Source organism: Dendropsophus ebraccatus, chromosome 13 (assembly GCF_027789765.1).
Source record: "Dendropsophus ebraccatus isolate aDenEbr1 chromosome 13, aDenEbr1.pat, whole genome shotgun sequence".
Lineage (NCBI taxonomy): Eukaryota > Metazoa > Chordata > Amphibia > Anura > Hylidae > Dendropsophus > Dendropsophus ebraccatus.
In genome coordinates this window covers 66,992,222-67,009,886 of record NC_091466.1, presented here as the reverse complement: position 1 = coordinate 67,009,886, position 17,665 = coordinate 66,992,222, and the positions used below count along the sequence as shown (strand labels likewise).

General features: G+C 42.3%; 1 protein-coding gene across 2 annotated transcripts in view; it reads left to right on the top strand.

Moving 5' to 3' along the window:
• Window positions 1–1,607: 1,607 nt before the first annotated feature.
• TRAF3 (TNF receptor associated factor 3) overlaps window positions 1,608–17,665 on the top strand; it is an 84,665-nt gene continuing 68,607 nt past the window's right edge. The window contains exon 1 of one of the 2 annotated variants that reach the window (XM_069949226.1): window positions 1,608–1,649. The gene's annotated coding sequence lies outside the window, so the exon portion shown is untranslated. Of the gene's footprint in view, window positions 1,650–12,078; window positions 12,124–17,665 lie in introns of those variants that run through there. The other variant, XM_069949227.1, reaches the window with a different exon arrangement.

The window sequence follows — 17,665 nt, the reverse complement described above, 5'->3', positions numbered from 1 at the left end:
TGGAAGACTGGAGATCTGTAAACAGAAGTGAATTACAAATCTGTATAACTTTCTGACACCAGTTGATTTGAAAGAAAACAAATTTCGCTGGATTGCCCCTTTAAATCACATAGTGTAAAATTGTGCACGCCTGAAGTCATAGAAAATTGTGTGCAGCCTTTTCTGGCCTTAGAATTTAGTTTTTCAATTTTTTTCATACATTGCTTTAATAAAGATATATTACTTTATAATTATTACTAATTATTATAACTATATTACTATAATTATTATAACTATTATTCTATTATGTTGTAATATAACTTTATTAGAATAAATATATAATTTTCTATTTATACATTTTACATTGAGTGGTGACACAAGTCTCTCTGCTGCCACCCCTGCTTGTGCTGGGAACTGCAGGGCTATCCAAGCTCTGACAGCCCCCCTGACCCAGCTCTGGCACATACAGATATTGATACAGAGCAGGTTTCCCCATGTACTAATATTTTATTACAGGGGGGAAGCTGCATGTCCCTATCGCTGTATATTCTAATAAGAATTTACTTTGTATCAACATCTGTATTTGCCAGTGCAGGATCAGAGCAGGGGCCAGAGCTTAGACAACCCTGCAGTTCCCAGGATGAACGTTGGTGGCAGCAGAGAGACCCGTGTCGCCTCTGCTTCAACTCAACATAAAATAGTAGATAAATAAAATTATACCTTTATGTTAATAATGTTATATTACTAGGTAATCTTACTTTATTAAAGCAATGTATTCATATCAGTTAAAATTTTTTATTATCAAATGAATGGAAATTTGGAGGCCACGCCCCTCCATTTAACCCCTCCCTCTTCCCTCTGCAGTTTTCTGCAGACTTTTTTGTATGTTTTGTGACTTTTAATACCAGAAATCCAGGGGCAGATCTGTAGGTGATTCGGATTCTCCCAAATCGACTAAAACTTGCCCTTCTATAGCTACCTAGACCTTTGTTTTATGACCAGCGATGGCCGATTGTATGATAGACATTTCATTATGCGATTAGATTGAGGATTCATTGACATTCTCCTTGTGCAGCCGACACTCTGGTATATACACCCCCTTATACATTGTTGCACTGTATTATAGGTAAAGCTACATGGATACATTTATATGCCTAGCTGATCTCTCTGCCATCCATAGACTGTTGTGCAAAACTGCCCAGTCTGATCATTCTTTTTTTTTTTTTTTTCCTCCTTGGGCTCAACCATTAGCATGTGCAAAGGGGGTGAGCTCTGCCTATACTCTCCTTTTCATTCTTTCAGGCAATTCTTTAAACAGGCAATACCCCTGTGCACTGGTGTCCCCCAGCTGGAGTAGAGCAGTCTATGGGCGCTATGCTGTCTGCTATAGAATCTGCAGCTGCAGCATCTGTTCCTCCCCTGACCCCTCACCACTGCAATGGCCTCATTCCTCCCAGCAGCCTGCAGATAATATGCTACCAGCTCCTGTGCAACTAGTAGATGCCAGATGCCCACCTGGCCCATGCCTACCTGGCCACTCACCTGCATCCCATCCCATCCTGAACAACTTGCTTTTTAATTTGCAATCTTTTCTTTTCTTTTTTTCTTAACATGGAATCCAGAGACCTGGCGCAAAGTACCAGCAGTGAATTCAATAAGGTCAGGAAAAGGTAAGTGTGACCCCCCCTCTTATTCTTAGAACATAGGTGACCTTAGTGCTCTGGATCAGGTTATAGGAAGGGGGTGCACTTTAGGAAAATGAGCTGGTTTTGCATATTTCTTTATTGCATTTCACTGCAAAATTGCACTCTTTCCCACGTTGGCACACTGTATGCAGAGATGGGGAGTGCTGCAAAGCAGGGTATACTCTATGGGGCAGGTGATTGAGGACTTATTGCTTCCTTATCTATCTGGATAGGAAGGAATATTGGGAATTATTTAAGGATCTATAGTCAAGCCTTGCAGAAAAATGCTGGAAAATCATGATATATGCCTCCCCCCCCTGCCCCAGGCTACCTGGCTAATGATACCGCAGTGTTATATCCGGGAAAAGATCATAGTGATATACACTGGATGTCTGGTCTATGCAGGAAAACACATCCTCGATGACTGGGGGGGAAAGGAAGCGTGTGAATGTACGACGGCTTAGTCAGGGTGACTGCATGAATAAATCTGCAAGTGAGCTGCTCGGGGATATCCATCAGGTATGTGCCATGCAGGGAAGGAACGATCATGGCACAAATATTCATGACTCTTATCCTGATATAGCATGCTAGTAACGCTGCGCTATCCGGATGCTGTGTCATCCAAGGAAATCGAGGATGGTGGTAGAGGAAGGGGGGGGGGGGGGGGATGAAAGAATAGATTTTATATTGTATCAGGAATAGATCAGCTCAGACTATTCCATCAGGGACTATTGAGCTATTATTCTAGCAGTTCAGCAATGGCTCACAAAAAAAAATAAAAAATCACTGTAAAAGTGAAACCTTTTATATTTTTTATAATCTTTAATAATTTTGTTTCCCTATAAATCACTTATACCGATACAGGCATGAAGGATTTTTATGGTGTCTGTGTATGGGATGAATGGAAAAGACGGCGATCACTGATAATAATGATCATACAGAAATTGGTTCTTAATTCCCCCCCCCCCCCTCAATATGGATGCCATGCCCGGGTGTCATTGGAGCAGGTACATGGTATTGATGTGTGATTATATGAAGTAATGGAACGGTTGTAGAATGTAATTGGGGGGGGGGGGGGGGTGCAGTAATCGTGCTGGAAGCTAGAGGGCTCTGCTTTATTGTGAGAAGATCGTCCTGTTCTTCTGTACTAGACTGCGAGAAATTCAGTGCTCAAAATGTGTATAGCGGCAACATGTTCTTTACGGTCACATCGCATCCCTGCTGACAGACATAAAGAAAACAGGAGAGACCTGCATGAACATAGAAAGAGCATGCAAAAACAATGCAGATATTGCTTACGCTCAAGGGCAAACCCAGAACTCCAGGTAAGGGTATGTTCACACTAAAGAATTCTTGCAGAGAACTCCCCACGGATTCTGTCGCTCGCCTCCCTGTGCTCTCGCTTGAGTTTCCGCTGGTGCCATAGACTCCATTCTATGTTTGGGCAGATTCCGCGATCCGCCCAAAGAATGGTCAGGTGGAATCTGCCTGTGCATAGAATGGAGTCTATAAGATAGGCGGAGAGTGAAGCGGGAGCGCGGTGTCCGCGTTATCCGTGTAATTTCCGTAGTGTGGACATACCCTGCATGAAGTCACTCTATTGCCAGTTTTAATGGCGTAATATGGCCACATATTTGCATCATTATTACGGCTGCAAGTTCTCATCTGACTATGGGGTCTGATGATCAGAACTGACAGCTTAGGTCATTGGATACATGGTTGAGTTAAGACTGGCACTGGTAATGTGGATGCAAATATTCTGACCTATGTCTCCGATGTGAGACCAGAATCAGGCTGGGATTACTCGTAGTCATTTTTTTTAGCCAAAAACCGGGAGCGATTCCAAAACACAGAAAAAGGTGCACTCTGCAACACCAAAAAGGAAAAAGTCGTGGAATTATGGAAATCATAGGATGGATAGACTTGGTAATGATATGTAAATGATAAAAAATGGAAATAAGATTCAGTATGAGCGCCATAGAGTATTTACTCCTATTTTTACATTGCGGGAACATAGCCACAAACAGGGGTAGGGAAACTTGGCTCTCCAGCTGTTGCAGAACTACAACTCCCATCATGCCTTGAAAGCCAAAGCTAAAGAGTTGTATTTTTGCAACAGCTGGAGAGCCAAGGTTTTCTACCCCTGCCATAGTGTATTACACCATCATCCTGGGAGTAGGACCGCTGTGACGTTCCCTTCTCAACATTAAATGAGAAGTCTGGAGAAAATTTTTATTAAAGTATTGTATTACCCCCAAAAAAGTTATACAAATCCCCAATATACACTTATTACAGGAAATGCTTATAAAGTGCTTTTTTCTCTGCACTTACTACTGCATCAAGGCTTCACTTCCTGGATAATATGGTGATGTCACTTCCTGGATAACATGGTGATGTCACTTCCTGGATAACATGGTGATGTCACTTCCCGGATAACATGGTGATGTCACGACCCGACTCCCAGAGCTGTGCAGGCTGTGGCTGCTGGAGAGGATGATGGCAGAGGGATGCTCAGTGTCCCTTCAGTGCCCTGTGTCCCTCAGTGTCGTCCTGCCATCATCCTTTCCAGCAGCCACAGCCCGCACAGCTCTGGGAGTCGGGTTGTGACATCACCATGTTATCCAGGAAGTGACATCACCATGTTATCCAGGAAGTGACATCACCATGTTATCCAGGAAGTGACATCACCATATTATCCAGGAAGTGACATCACCATGTTATCCAGGAAGTGACATCACCATGTTATCCAGGAAGTGACATCACCATGTTATCCAGGAAGTGACATCACCATGTTATCCAGGAAGTGACATCACCATATTATCCGGGAAGTGACATCACCATGTTATCCAGGAAGTGACATCACCATGTTATCCAGGAAGTGACATCACCATATTATCCGGGAAGTGACATCACCATGTTATCCAGGAAGTGAGGCCTTGATGCAGTAGTAAGTGCAGGGAAAAAAGCACTTTATAAGCATTTCCTGTAATAAGTGTATATTGGTGATTTGTATAACTTTTGGGGGACAATACAATACTTTAATAAAAATTTTCACTGGACTTCTCCTTTAAGAAGGAGAAACCATAAGGTTATGGTGCAGAGGAAGATGGCAATGGAAGTCTATCCTCTCACTTTTGTCTCACACATGGCTAGACAGAGATTGGTCTGTAGACCACACGCCTTGATGTCACCCTGGTTCTACTCCTGGGACATCATGTACAGTAGCTGGACACTTTGATTCCTCTTTCCATGTACACTAATTGATAGTAGTCATGGAACCAGTGGTACAGCCATTTTTCCATGTGACAATGCCAGGCTGCATGTTGCTCGTGTAACTGTGTTGACGAAACCTGTGTCCAGACTTGTCTTCCATCGAGCCCATCTGAGATGTCATTGGTCGCCAAGTGCGAATCTCCATTCAGCGCGGCAGAAATAATAGCCTCAGGCCGCCATTAAAAGCCTCACTGGTGTGTGGCTGCATGCATTTCTATATGTGGCGCTCATAAATCAAAATGTTAGCCGTCAGGGCATGCTGGGAGTTGTAGTTTTGCAATAATGGCAGAGGTTGGGGAATACTGTAATACAGGTTGGGGGAATACTGTAATACAGCAGCCATCATGTCTATAGGGTAGGGCATGGGAAACCTCTGGCTCCCCAGCTGTTGCAAAACTACAATTTCCATCATGCCTGGACAGCTAAAGGCAGCGCCATCTGGAGGACATGATGTGTCCCACTACAAGCCATATTATAAGAACAGCTCCTCGTACTTATTTATAAGGTGTTGGTACTTTCACAGTGTTGTAATGAGTGTCAATTGTCATTGATCACAGAACTGGTGATGCTTAGGGCCCTATTCCACCGGACGATTATCGTTAGCATAATCGTTAACGATTAACGATCTCAAACGACCGCTATTGCGAAAGACCTGAAAACGTTCACTCATTTCCATGGAACGATAATCGTTACTTATGATCGTAATTGCGATCGTTTCTTCTTCCGTATTTATTCGCTATTGCGTTCGTATCTATTGCGAACGACCGAACGATGTCTTATTCAATGCGAACGATTTGCGAACGTTTTGCGAACGAGCAACGATAAAAATAGGTCCAGGTCTTATAAAGCGATCAACGATTTCTCGTTCGGTCGTTAATCGTTACTGCATTTCAACCGAACGATTATCGTTTAGATTCGAACGATTTAACGATAATCTGAACGATAATCGTCCGGTGGAATAGGGCCCTTACTGTGTATATTCAATACAACTCATACACGCTCATTGCCATTTTTAGATGGATGTTTAAAAGGAAGAAACGCTGATGTTAAGCATTGGCTGGATTGATTTCTTTGTTGTGTCTCTGTAGGGGGGTAATAATGGTCTATAGTAACGGGGGGGGGGGGGGGGATAATAACAGGTTCCCTATGTAGCAGATGGGATGCATAAAATGTAGCAGGGTATTATTTATTATGTGGAAACTCCCAGTGTACCCTGAGCAATGGTAAGAATATGCTGGGAGTTGTTGTGTCATAAATTAGACTGTGCCAGACTTCATTGTATTGTGAACCATAAAAGGGACTGTATCGCCGATCAGACTCTTCTAGAAACAGAAAGAAGCTTTACATCCAGCGAGTCACAGGTGATGTCATGATGGGAGTCATTCTCTTTTCTTCATCAGACCCAGAAAGATATGATAGTTTCCAGCTATATGTCTTCTATGGCTCCTTACCTTTGTATCAGATCCTCACCTTCTCTTTACTGTGTCCCCAAATAAATAATACTGCCACATACAGCCACACAAAATATAATACTGCCAAATACTGTCTAATTTTAATATTGCCACACACTGCGTCCTGACTCTAACTCTGCATCACACTGTTACCAGAATATAATAATTCCAAATACTGTGCCTCCTGAATATAATACTGTCACACATAGTGCCCCTGAATATAATACTGTCATACACTGTGCCTCCTGAATATAATACTGTCACACACTGTGCCCCTGAATATACTACTGTCATACATTGTGCCCCTAAATATAATACTGTCACACACTATGCCCCCTGAATATAATACTGTCACACACTGTGCCCCTGAATATAATACTGTCACACACTGTGCCCCTGAATATAATACTGTCATACATTGTGCCCCTAAATATAATACTGTCACACACTATGCCCCCTGAATATAATACTGTCACACACTGTGCCCCTGAATATAATACTGTCACACACTGTGCCCCTGAATATAATACTGTCATACATTGTGCCCCTGAATATAAAACTGTCATACATTGTGCCCCTGAATATAATACTGTCATACACTGTTCCTCCTGAATATAATACTGTCACACACTGTGCCCCTTAATCAAGGTTCTAAGAGATCTTACAAAGGCTAGGAACTGAAACACAAAGTATAGTAGAAAGTTGCAGAAGTTCTTGTTACACCGTCCATAAGCTTAAATTACATCAGACTGAACAATCCCTTTAAGTCATTATTTTGTCACTCAATTTTACCAGTAAATGTTGTTTCCTTATTGGTTAATGATCCAGGAAAGATGATGATGATGCAGTGAGTTTCCTGTCCCACCAGTTGTTGACAGCGATCGGCAGCTGCTCAGGTCTGATCCCTCATAGAACCCCAGGCAAGAACTCTGTAGTGTAAAACAAAATGTAAATTACTCTGCTGGAAAAGGGTAAAGCGCATCCAAACCTTTGGTGGACTTGGCTGATGGCTCAGAAAACATGGCTGCAACAAGATATCTCTCACTTGTGTCCGTGGAAGGGATAAAAATCCAACAAAGAGTGCGGCAGAAGATGTTGGTTGTTCCAAGTCTGCTGTGTGTAAAACACAGAGCAAGATTAAAGAAAGTGAGTGAAACAGACAGCGTGGGGGGACCCGCTGTGCTAGTCAACCAGTTTGGCTTTGGGCAACTGCTTCCCAAGTACCAGACAGAGAAGAGGCTGAGTAATTATAGTCAGCAGGCCGGGTCAGTGCAGTATCGGGGATAAGATATAAATTGTAAGACAGTAAATGGGTCAGGGCAACAGGAGAGGCAAATGGTACAGACAGAGGTCAGAGGGATGTGTAATCTGAAGAACAGGCATTGGTTAGGATACACAAAGGATTACAGAATGGCATACAGAAACCTTTGCTTGGAATGCACAATTGCAACAATGCTCAGGCAGAGAAGCACAGGTAATGCTGCATTGGCACAAAGGGCCAGCAATCGCAGACAAGCTGCTTCTATAAATCCAAAGCATGTGAGCACATACACACCCTAAAGGTCTCATTGCAGCAGAAACCAGAAGAAGATGCCAGAAGACACAAGAATGAACAGGCCCAGGATCAGCACGGAGCACAGTAGAGGAGTGAGCAGGAGCAGGAACCCAGATGGCACTGCAGAGGGTAAGTAACATCCGCGCTGAGTGTGTTACAGTGGGAGGGTTATAAGAGAACGTACAGGTAAACCAAGGTAGATGTGAAGGGGTCAGGACAGAAATAAATAAGATTTACATATAAGAAAGAGAAAGCAGAATTGACACCTTAGTGTGGAGAATTGGATGAAAGTAGTCTTGTTCCAAGGAGAAGATACGGGAACCTCTCTTTCATTCTAAGGCAACATATAAAGATGATGTCTGACGAAACCAATGGTAAAAATTATAAAAACATTGCTCAATGACAATACTGTCCTGCTGAGTGAGTGAGACTTGGTCAGATCTGATCTTCGATTTTTAGGAAGGGAAGTGACAACCAGTCTGGGTACAATTCTTTCGCAGAGCAGTAGTTGTCACTTTATCCTATGCCAGGGAGTGCGTTGTGACTGTCATGTAGGGGCCCTTTAAAAGTTATATCAATAATGTCTGCCTATGTACATATAACCTATAGACATAATGCTTCAATAGTCTGCCAGTCACGCCTTCCTTGGGAAAGTTTTTTCCTCTTCTTCCTGCCATAAATGTAGCAGCTATGAAAGGTAACCTTAGTACACATGTATAAACAGCCAAGACCTTAAAGAACCTTCCTTATATGATAGAGGGGATTTTCCTGCCTATAGATCTCTGTTCATTGTTACCTTTGGTTTCAGTCAGGTGAAACTATTGTCTATATTCAGATCCCTTTAAGGCAGAGGCTCTCCGGCTGTTGCAAAACTACAACTCCGAGCATGCCCTGACCGCCATAGGCTGCAACAGCTGGAGAGACACTGCCTGAAAGGGATCTGAATATGGACAATGGTTTCCTCTAGTCAAACTTATCTCTATGATTATAGAGTGAAGTGTGTCCCTGTGCTTGTCTCTATAATAATAGGGAGAACTACATGACCCAACAGTTACAGCTGCACAGTAATCTCTATTGCCTCCCTGCACTCATCTCGATGATCATAGAGAGAACTGTGTGGTCATGCATATACAGCTGCACAGTCTTCTCTATCCCCTACCTGCACTTATTTCTATGATCATAGAGAGAACTGTGCTGTCATACATATACAGCTGCACAGTCTTCTCTATCCTCTACCTGCACTTATCTCTATGATCATATAGAGAACTGTGCTGTCATACATATACAGCTGCACAGTCTTCTCTATCCCCTACCTGCACTTATCTCAATGATCATAGAGAGAACTGTGCTGTCATACATATACAGCTGCACAGTCTTCTCTATCCCCTACCTGCACTTATCTCTATGATCATATAAAGAACTGTAATGTCATACATATACAGCTGCACAGTCTTCTCTATCCCCTACCTGCACTTATCTCTATGATCATAGAGACAACTGTATGATCATACAGTTACAGTTGCACAGTCTCCTCTATCCCTTCCCTGCACTTATCTCTATGATCATAGAGAGAACTGTGCTGTCATACATACACAGCTGCACAGTCTTCTCTATCCCCTCCCTGCACTTATCTCTGTGATCATAGAGAGACTTGTATGATCATACAGTTACAGCAGCACAGTCTCCTCTTACCCTTCCCTGAGTTCAGGAAGGAGATAGAAAGGACTGTCCCAATGTAACTGTTTGACCACTCAGTTCTCTCTATGATCATACACAAGGGTGCAGGAAGGGGATGAAGAAAAGTGTGTGGTCGTACAATTACAGCCACACAGTCCTCTCCATCTCCTCTGTGCACTTTTCTGTATAATCCCATTGTATGTCCAGATATACTTTAATATATTTTAAATACTTCCCTTTACTAATCCTGATAATATTTTATACTCTGGTCACATCCAAAGCTGCAAATACATTGCAGATTCTGACATCTCCCTGCTTGTCCGGTGTCTGTACAGAGCACGCCCTTGCTGCTTTGGTTTCTGGGAGATGGCTACCAGGGCATGCCAGGGAGTTCAGTAACCTAGAGGTAGCAGTCCCCTATGGGCCCTTGTGCCTAAGAAGGCCCAAGCATAATGGGAATTGTAGCTACAGGTGAGAAACACTGCCCTGCATCCGCCATCAGGACTTGCTGGGAGTTGTAGTTCTGCAGTCAGATCCATAGGGGGAGATTTATCAAACATGGTGTAAAGTGAACCTGGCTCAGTTGCCCCTAGTAACCAATCAGATTCCACCTTTCATTTTCCAAAGAGTCTGTAAGCTATGGAAGGTGGAATCTGATTGGTTGCTAGGGGCAACTGGGCCAGTTTCACCTTACACCATGTTTGATTCCCCCCCCCCCATGGTTTTGAGACCCCAGCTCTGCTTCCTTATAGTAAATGTATGAGCGGTATGTTGTCTCCGGCCCATCCCGGATCTGCTCCTCCAGCGATGACTGTTCTCTCCTCTTTTTAGACTCTCGGCCTTAAAATACATACGTGGGGCTTTCCTGAACCTCTGCCTCTGCTTTTAGAAAGGCTTTTTTTTGTTTGTTTTTTTTGGCTCCAATAAAGCGGCTCACGTGATTTCCACAAAAAGGTCACCCAGCTCGACGCCATTTAACTTCACTACACGACCCAACTCTAATTTTATTTTTCCTTTTATGTGAGTGATGAAGGAAGCCAGGCTTTCTCCGGTTACCATCTAATATAGGCCGTCTACTGGCACCTCCCTGGGGTTCAGGATCAGGGGTAGCGAACCCCGGCTCTCCTGCTGCTGCAAAACTACAACTTCCATCATGTCTGGACAGCCAAAGCTTTAGCTTTGGCTGTCCAGGCATGATGGGAGTTGTAGTTTTGCAACAGCTGGAGGGCCACAGGTTCCCAATCCCAGAGCTAGATGTTAGGGTATAGGTGACCGTCCTCTGTTTCTGTACAATTAGGACAGTGTTTTTCAAGCTCATTGCAGAACTACAACTCCCAGGATGCCCATACAGGCTTCACTCCCTAATGTAAGTTATGTTACTCTCAAGTTCAGTGCTCCCCAACCTGGGACTACAGACTGTTTGTGCATGCTGGGAGTTGTAGTTTTCCAATAACTGAGAAATCACAGCTTGGTGACCCTAACTGCACGTGCACCATTCCTGCTGATTATTTTATTTACATAGAAATGCAGCACAGAGTATTTCAGGAGAGGCACATGCTGCTCCGACTACAGGAATCAGGGGAGGACTGTGCTAAATCGTCTGGGAAAGTGACATAATGGAAAGAGCAGGATCCCCCCCAGCAGCACAGAGTATTTCAGGAGAGGCACATGCTGCTCCGACTACAGGAATTAGGGGAGGACTGTGCTAAATCGTCTGGGAAAGTGACATAATGGAAAGAGCAGGATCCCCCCCAGCAGCACAGAGTATTTCAGGAGAGGCACATGCTGCTCCGACTACAGGAATCAGGGGAGGACTGTGCTAAATCGTCTGGGAAAGTGACATAATGGAAAGAGCAGGATCCCCCCAGCAGCGCAGAGTATTTCAGGAGAGGCATATGCAGATCTGAATGGTTGCTTTAGTGGCAGCGTAGAACAGGAATCCAGAGAGAGAGAGAGCTGTGCTGATCTACACAGACATGGCAGAAAGTTTCCCAGAAGCACAGAGTATTTCAGGAGAGAAGTGTACTTTTTATTTTAGGAGAGTAGAGTAGTGCTGACCTTGTGGAAGGTACAGACTTAAAGTTACACACACATATATATATATATATATATATATATATATATATATATATATATATGCAGTTATTCATCCCTGATGTTTGTGTCTGTAGGATTTATACCAGGGATGGGGAACCTTCGGCCTCCGGTTGTTGCAAAACTACAATTCTCATCATGCCTGGACAGCCGGCTGTTCTGGCATGACGGTAGTTCTACTTTTGAGACAGCTGGAGGGCCGAAGGTTCCTCATCCCTGATTAATACCATCATATGAATCTACATTCAATTTTCTTATAGTCATTTCCCCTTTAAGAAGAGACTATTCCACCCTGGGTTGTTCCCAATGGTAATTACATGGTTGTGCATGTTTTCTCTTCACCTAATTGTCTCGTCACAGTCACACAAGATAAGACATTGAGGGTGAACGTCGTCCTGCGCTGCTCCAGGTATGGCACTTACATAGATGTGTGTACAGTATGCAGTATATGGAAGGATCACACATGATATACATTTACTGCCTTTTTCTGGATAAGTTCAGCTATGTCTTCTATACTCCTGAGAATCTGCGGGCAGGCACACACGTCCCCTGTGCTCCTTAGTAGAGATTAGCACAACTCGTAGCCATAGGCTATATCCATGGACTTTCTAGGTTTGCATTCAACTTCTTATGCCAAAGATTTGAAGCCAAAGCCAGGAATGGATTTGAAAGGAGGAAAAATCTCCTTTATGACCTGTTGCCTGTTTATAGCCTGTTTCTGGCTTTGGCTTCAAATCTTTGGCAGATAAACTGTCAGATAATCTTTCTGTGTAAGATGACCCTTAGTTTTTCTTAATAAAGACTTTGTTTGAAGATCCAGAAAGGTCCCATGACTTCATTGGAATCTGTCAGGTTTCTGTCTGGGGTTTATTCTTATTCAGGAGCTCCAAGTGTGAACCTAGCCTTATACCTGGAGCTGTATAGACATACAGCCCTATTCCTAGGGACGATTATCATTCAGATTATTGTTAAATCGTTCGAATCTAAGCGATAATCGTTCGTTTGAATAGCAGTTAACTATTAACGACCGAACGAGAAATCGTTGATAGTTTAATAAGACCTGGACCTATTTTTATCGTTGCTCGTTCTCATTGAATAAGATGTTGTTCGTGTAGGTGTCGGTCGTGCAGTAGTGACGAACGCAATAGTGAAGACAAGACGACCGCAAGAACTATCATAAGTAACGATTATCGTTCCATGTAAATGGGTGAACGATTTCAGGTCTTTCGCAATGGCGGTCGTTTGTATCGTTCATTGTTAACGATTATGCGAACGATAATCATCCCGTGGAATAGGGCCCATAGGTTGGCGTATGTCAATCATTATATTTTACTGTAAAAGTTAAACATATATATATATATATATATATATATATATACACACATACACCTGTTAGGGATTTTCCAGTTTTGTGTAAATTACCTAATTACCATATAATGATAAGTTGTGCAACGTTGTACTATACTGTGCTCTGTGTTAGTGAATGGAAATGTTCTTGTTTACATCCGGAGACTGAAAACATGTACACACCTAATAGATCTCGCAGCTAAGGGTTTGTTTCAATGCGATTGGCCACACCAAGAGTAGTTTAGATAGAAGCTGGGGGTCTAGTAGGAGAGTTGTACTAACACAGTACACTGCAATACAGTAATAATACAGTGCATTGTGCAAACAGTTCAGTGATTTGCTTGTTGAAGTCCCCAAACCAAAATAGCTGTTTAGTGGTTACCTCGCCTCCTAAAAACACTGATTAAAAAGTTGTATTTACCATAAAATGCTATCAACCCTACAAAAAACAAGCCATCACACAGCAGCAAAGACAGGAAAGTAAAAAAAAGTTATAGGGGTCAGAATAGGACGAAGCAAATAAAAAGATTAAGTTTCTTATTTTTTAAACAGTAAAAAACCTAACAAAAATTCTATAAATTTGTTGTAATGGTACCGGCCTGCTGATTGGAGTTTTCATGTCTTAATACGTGTCCCACAAAAGACAAGCCCCCATACAGCTCTGTTGAGCGAACAATGGAAAAGTTAGGAAAAAAGTCAAAATGGTCGTAATTGCAAAAAATTAAAGGGAACTAGGTACAATGTGTGTTTGTGGTGGCCACAAGTCCTGGACCCTGTTTCTCATACATGAACTTTGAGGCCGACGATGGGATCGGCTTGTGGTCTGGTGACATTTTACATGATATTGTGATCCTGTGCTGGATTATCAGACTGTCTAGATTTTATGAAATTTGGGGAGATTTATCAAAAATGGTGTAAAGTGCAACTGGCTCACTTGCCCCCAGCAACCAATCAGATTCCACCTTTAATTTTCCAAAGAGCCTGTGACATGTAGGACAATACACGGATGATTTCTATTGTATTGCTTCTACAACACAGTAGCCTGCAATACCGATATGGAAAAGTTATGGAATGATGGATATGACAGGACGGATAGATGCATCAATGATATGCCTATAATGAAACAATAGAAATATTCAATATATTCCAAACATCTCGATTTATTTAGTATCAAGTGTAAGAGCCACGTGCAGAAATACCTATACTGGGTATGGTATGGTATCAATGAGTGATCGATGACTGATTGAGGAGTGTTCTGTCACGCTGGGAACGCAGATCATCAATATCCACTCCCTTTGTAATTGTCATCCAAGATGCCATAGATGTGCTAGATGGGAGACAAGTCTGTGTAGGCCAGGGATGGGGAACCTTCGACCTTCCAGCTGTTGCAAAACTACAATTTCCATCATGCCTGGACAGCCAAAGCTTTAGCTTTGGCTGTCTAGGCATGATGGGGATTGTAGTTTTGCAACAGCTGGAGGGCCGAAGGTTCCCCATACCTGGTTTAGGCCAAACAGGTTGGTCAGAGTTGTATGAGGAACATGTTCTCATGTTGAAAAAGAGAAGAGAAATGGCCATACCACTTGTATCACGACTAAATTAACGTAATCCTGAGTTGTTATTGTATCTGTAATGAAGACCTGTAATGAAGACCGCATTTAAATCCTGGGTGTAGGACCCATGTGGTGTTCCCTGAAGGCCACTTCATGGTGCTGTCCATAAGATCTCTAGTAAGGATGGTCCGAACCTGCCGATGTTCGGGTTCGTACGAACCCAAACTCTCGGCAATGATTTACGCTGTCTGCCCGCTCCTCAGAGAGGGTGGATACAGCGGGAGGACCGCCTGGAAAACTGGGATACAGCCATAGCCATAGGCTGTATCCCAGTTTTCCAGGCGGTCCTCCCGCTGTATCCACCTGCTGCACGGAGCGGGCAGACAGCGTGAATCTGATGCCGAACCCGAACCTCGGCAGGTTCAGACCATCCTTAATCTCTGGGTATAGTTGTATTGAGCAGGACTCACAGCTGAGGACAGACCTCCACTCTAGCTGCTACCGCCATCTTGTTCTGCACCATTACATTACGTCTTGTCTTTGTTGAGAAGCGCCACATGGGTCCTACTCCTAGGATTATGGTGTGGGGTATAATGATCAGTAGCCAGACCCCTCTAGTCATTCCAGGTACACTTACAACTTGGCATTATATTGACGTGAAACCATTTCTCAGAAACGTCCCGGGAGCTAGGCCAGCAACAGACACATGTTCCTCCTGCTACTCTGAGCGTCCGTGTTTGGCCTAGACCTGCTACCATGTCCTGCCGCATCTCTAGACTTGTCTGTCATCTAACAAATCTGGGTCGTCATTGGTCTCTACGTATTATTACCATGTGTATCCTTTCTGTCATTTCCAGAAGTCTTACTTTTCCTTGCAATTTACAATGTTAAGAAGTGTATATGTAAGTAAAAAAAAAAAAATATATATATATTTTTTATTAATAATTTTCATTTAGTCGCCGGCAGAACCGTTATGTTGACATATGTGACCGCAGGGGGAAACTCCAGAGAGTTCATGAAAAGAAAGATCACAGCAAATTCCTTGGTGCCTCTTACTCCAAAAATAATGTTTACTATTATAACGATAAGATAATCGCTGCAGATTTCACCCCATTGGTTTATTTAAGTGTTTGTGAGGGAATAGGCTTACCGTAATTCCCCTAATAGAGGATAATGTCAGGGGATTTTCAGGCAATAGGATGTTGAGAAATCTGCACAGAATGAGAATATGTGTAACCTAACACTATAGTAAAGGATTATAGGGAATTCTGGATTATTGTAAGGATAGAGTCCACCTCCTCTGTTGTCTTACTAGTGATATCAGTTTGTTAATTCATCATAGACCACCAATAACCCAGTGCTGATCACCCCCAGTACAGTGATGCGCAACCTGTGTTTCTCCAGTTATTACTTAACTACAACTCCCAGCATGAAAGTCAAAGGCTAGTAATTGTAAGTCTGCATGTTGTTGTACTGTGCATTTGTATAGAAATACAATTACTATAATGCTTACACTTAGGCATGTACAAGAATCTTACTACTATAATACTGCTCCTATATACAAAAATATAACTACTATAATACTGCTCCTATATACAAAAATATAACTACTATAATACTGCTCCTATATACAAAAATATAACTACTATAATACTGCTCCTATATACAAGAATATAACTACTATAATACTGCCCCTTATATACAAGAATATAACTACTATAATACTGCCCCTATATACAAGAATATAACTACTATAATACTGCTCCTATATACAAAAATATAACTACTATAATACTGCCCCTATATACAAGAATATAACTACTCTAATACTGCTCCCTATATACAGGAATATAACTACTATAATACTGTTCCTGTATACAAGAATATAACTACTATAATACTGCTCCTATATACAAGAATATAACTACTATAATACTGCTCCTATATACAAGAATATAACTACTATAACAGTAGTAGTTATACAGTATACAGCAGTGTGGTGAGTGTAATATCATATTCATACTTGTGTCATTTGGGGGCAGCGTTCTCCGCCGGCGTTGCCGGCAGGGTCCGTGTGGGGCATTTTGGGTTTGGTCCTGTGACAGTGGGGTCGCGGAGCCATTCCATGGCCTCACTTACCAGCATGTGCACGCCTTGCGGGGGAGGCAGTCGCTGACTGACACGGTATAGAGTTAGCGTAGGGACCCGTGTGAACCAGGATACCTGCACGGGGTACACGGGGTAGTATGGTTTGATCAAATTGTATACCAAACTCCTGGTATTTGTTTTTAAAAGTAGCTTAGCGGCTTTAGTATCAGCCATAGGTGTGAGGTGCAGCTGCACTCTTCTCTCCGTTTCATAACTACTATAATACTGCTCCTATATACAAGAATCTTACTACTGTAATACTGCTCCTATATACAAAAATATAACTACTATAATACTGCCCCCTATATACAAGAATATAACCACTATAATACTGCTCCTATATACAGGAATTTTACTACTATAATACTGCTCCTATATACAAGAATATAACTACTATAATACTGCTCTTATATACAAGAATATAACTACTATAATACTGCTCCTATATGCAAGAATATAATTACTATAATACTGCCTCCTATGTACAACATATATAACTACTATAATACTGCCTCCTATAAACAAGAATATAACTACTATAATACTGCTCCTATATACAAAAATATAACTACTATAATACTGTTCCTATATACAAAAATATAACTGCTACAATACTGCCCCCTATATACAAGAATATAACTACTATAATACATGACATGGAGAGAAAGGAACGGCTGCACATCCCATCTATGGCTGATACTAATGCCGCTAGGTGTGTCTGTATATAATTTGATCAAACCATAATAGCCCCGTGTACCACGTGCAGGTCCCCATGTTCACACGGGTCCCTATGCCAACTCCACACCGTGTCGGTCAATGACTGCCAACCCTGCGAAGCGTGCACATGCAAGGAAGGGAGACCCCAATGTCACAGGACCAAACCCAAAATGCCCCAAATTTTAA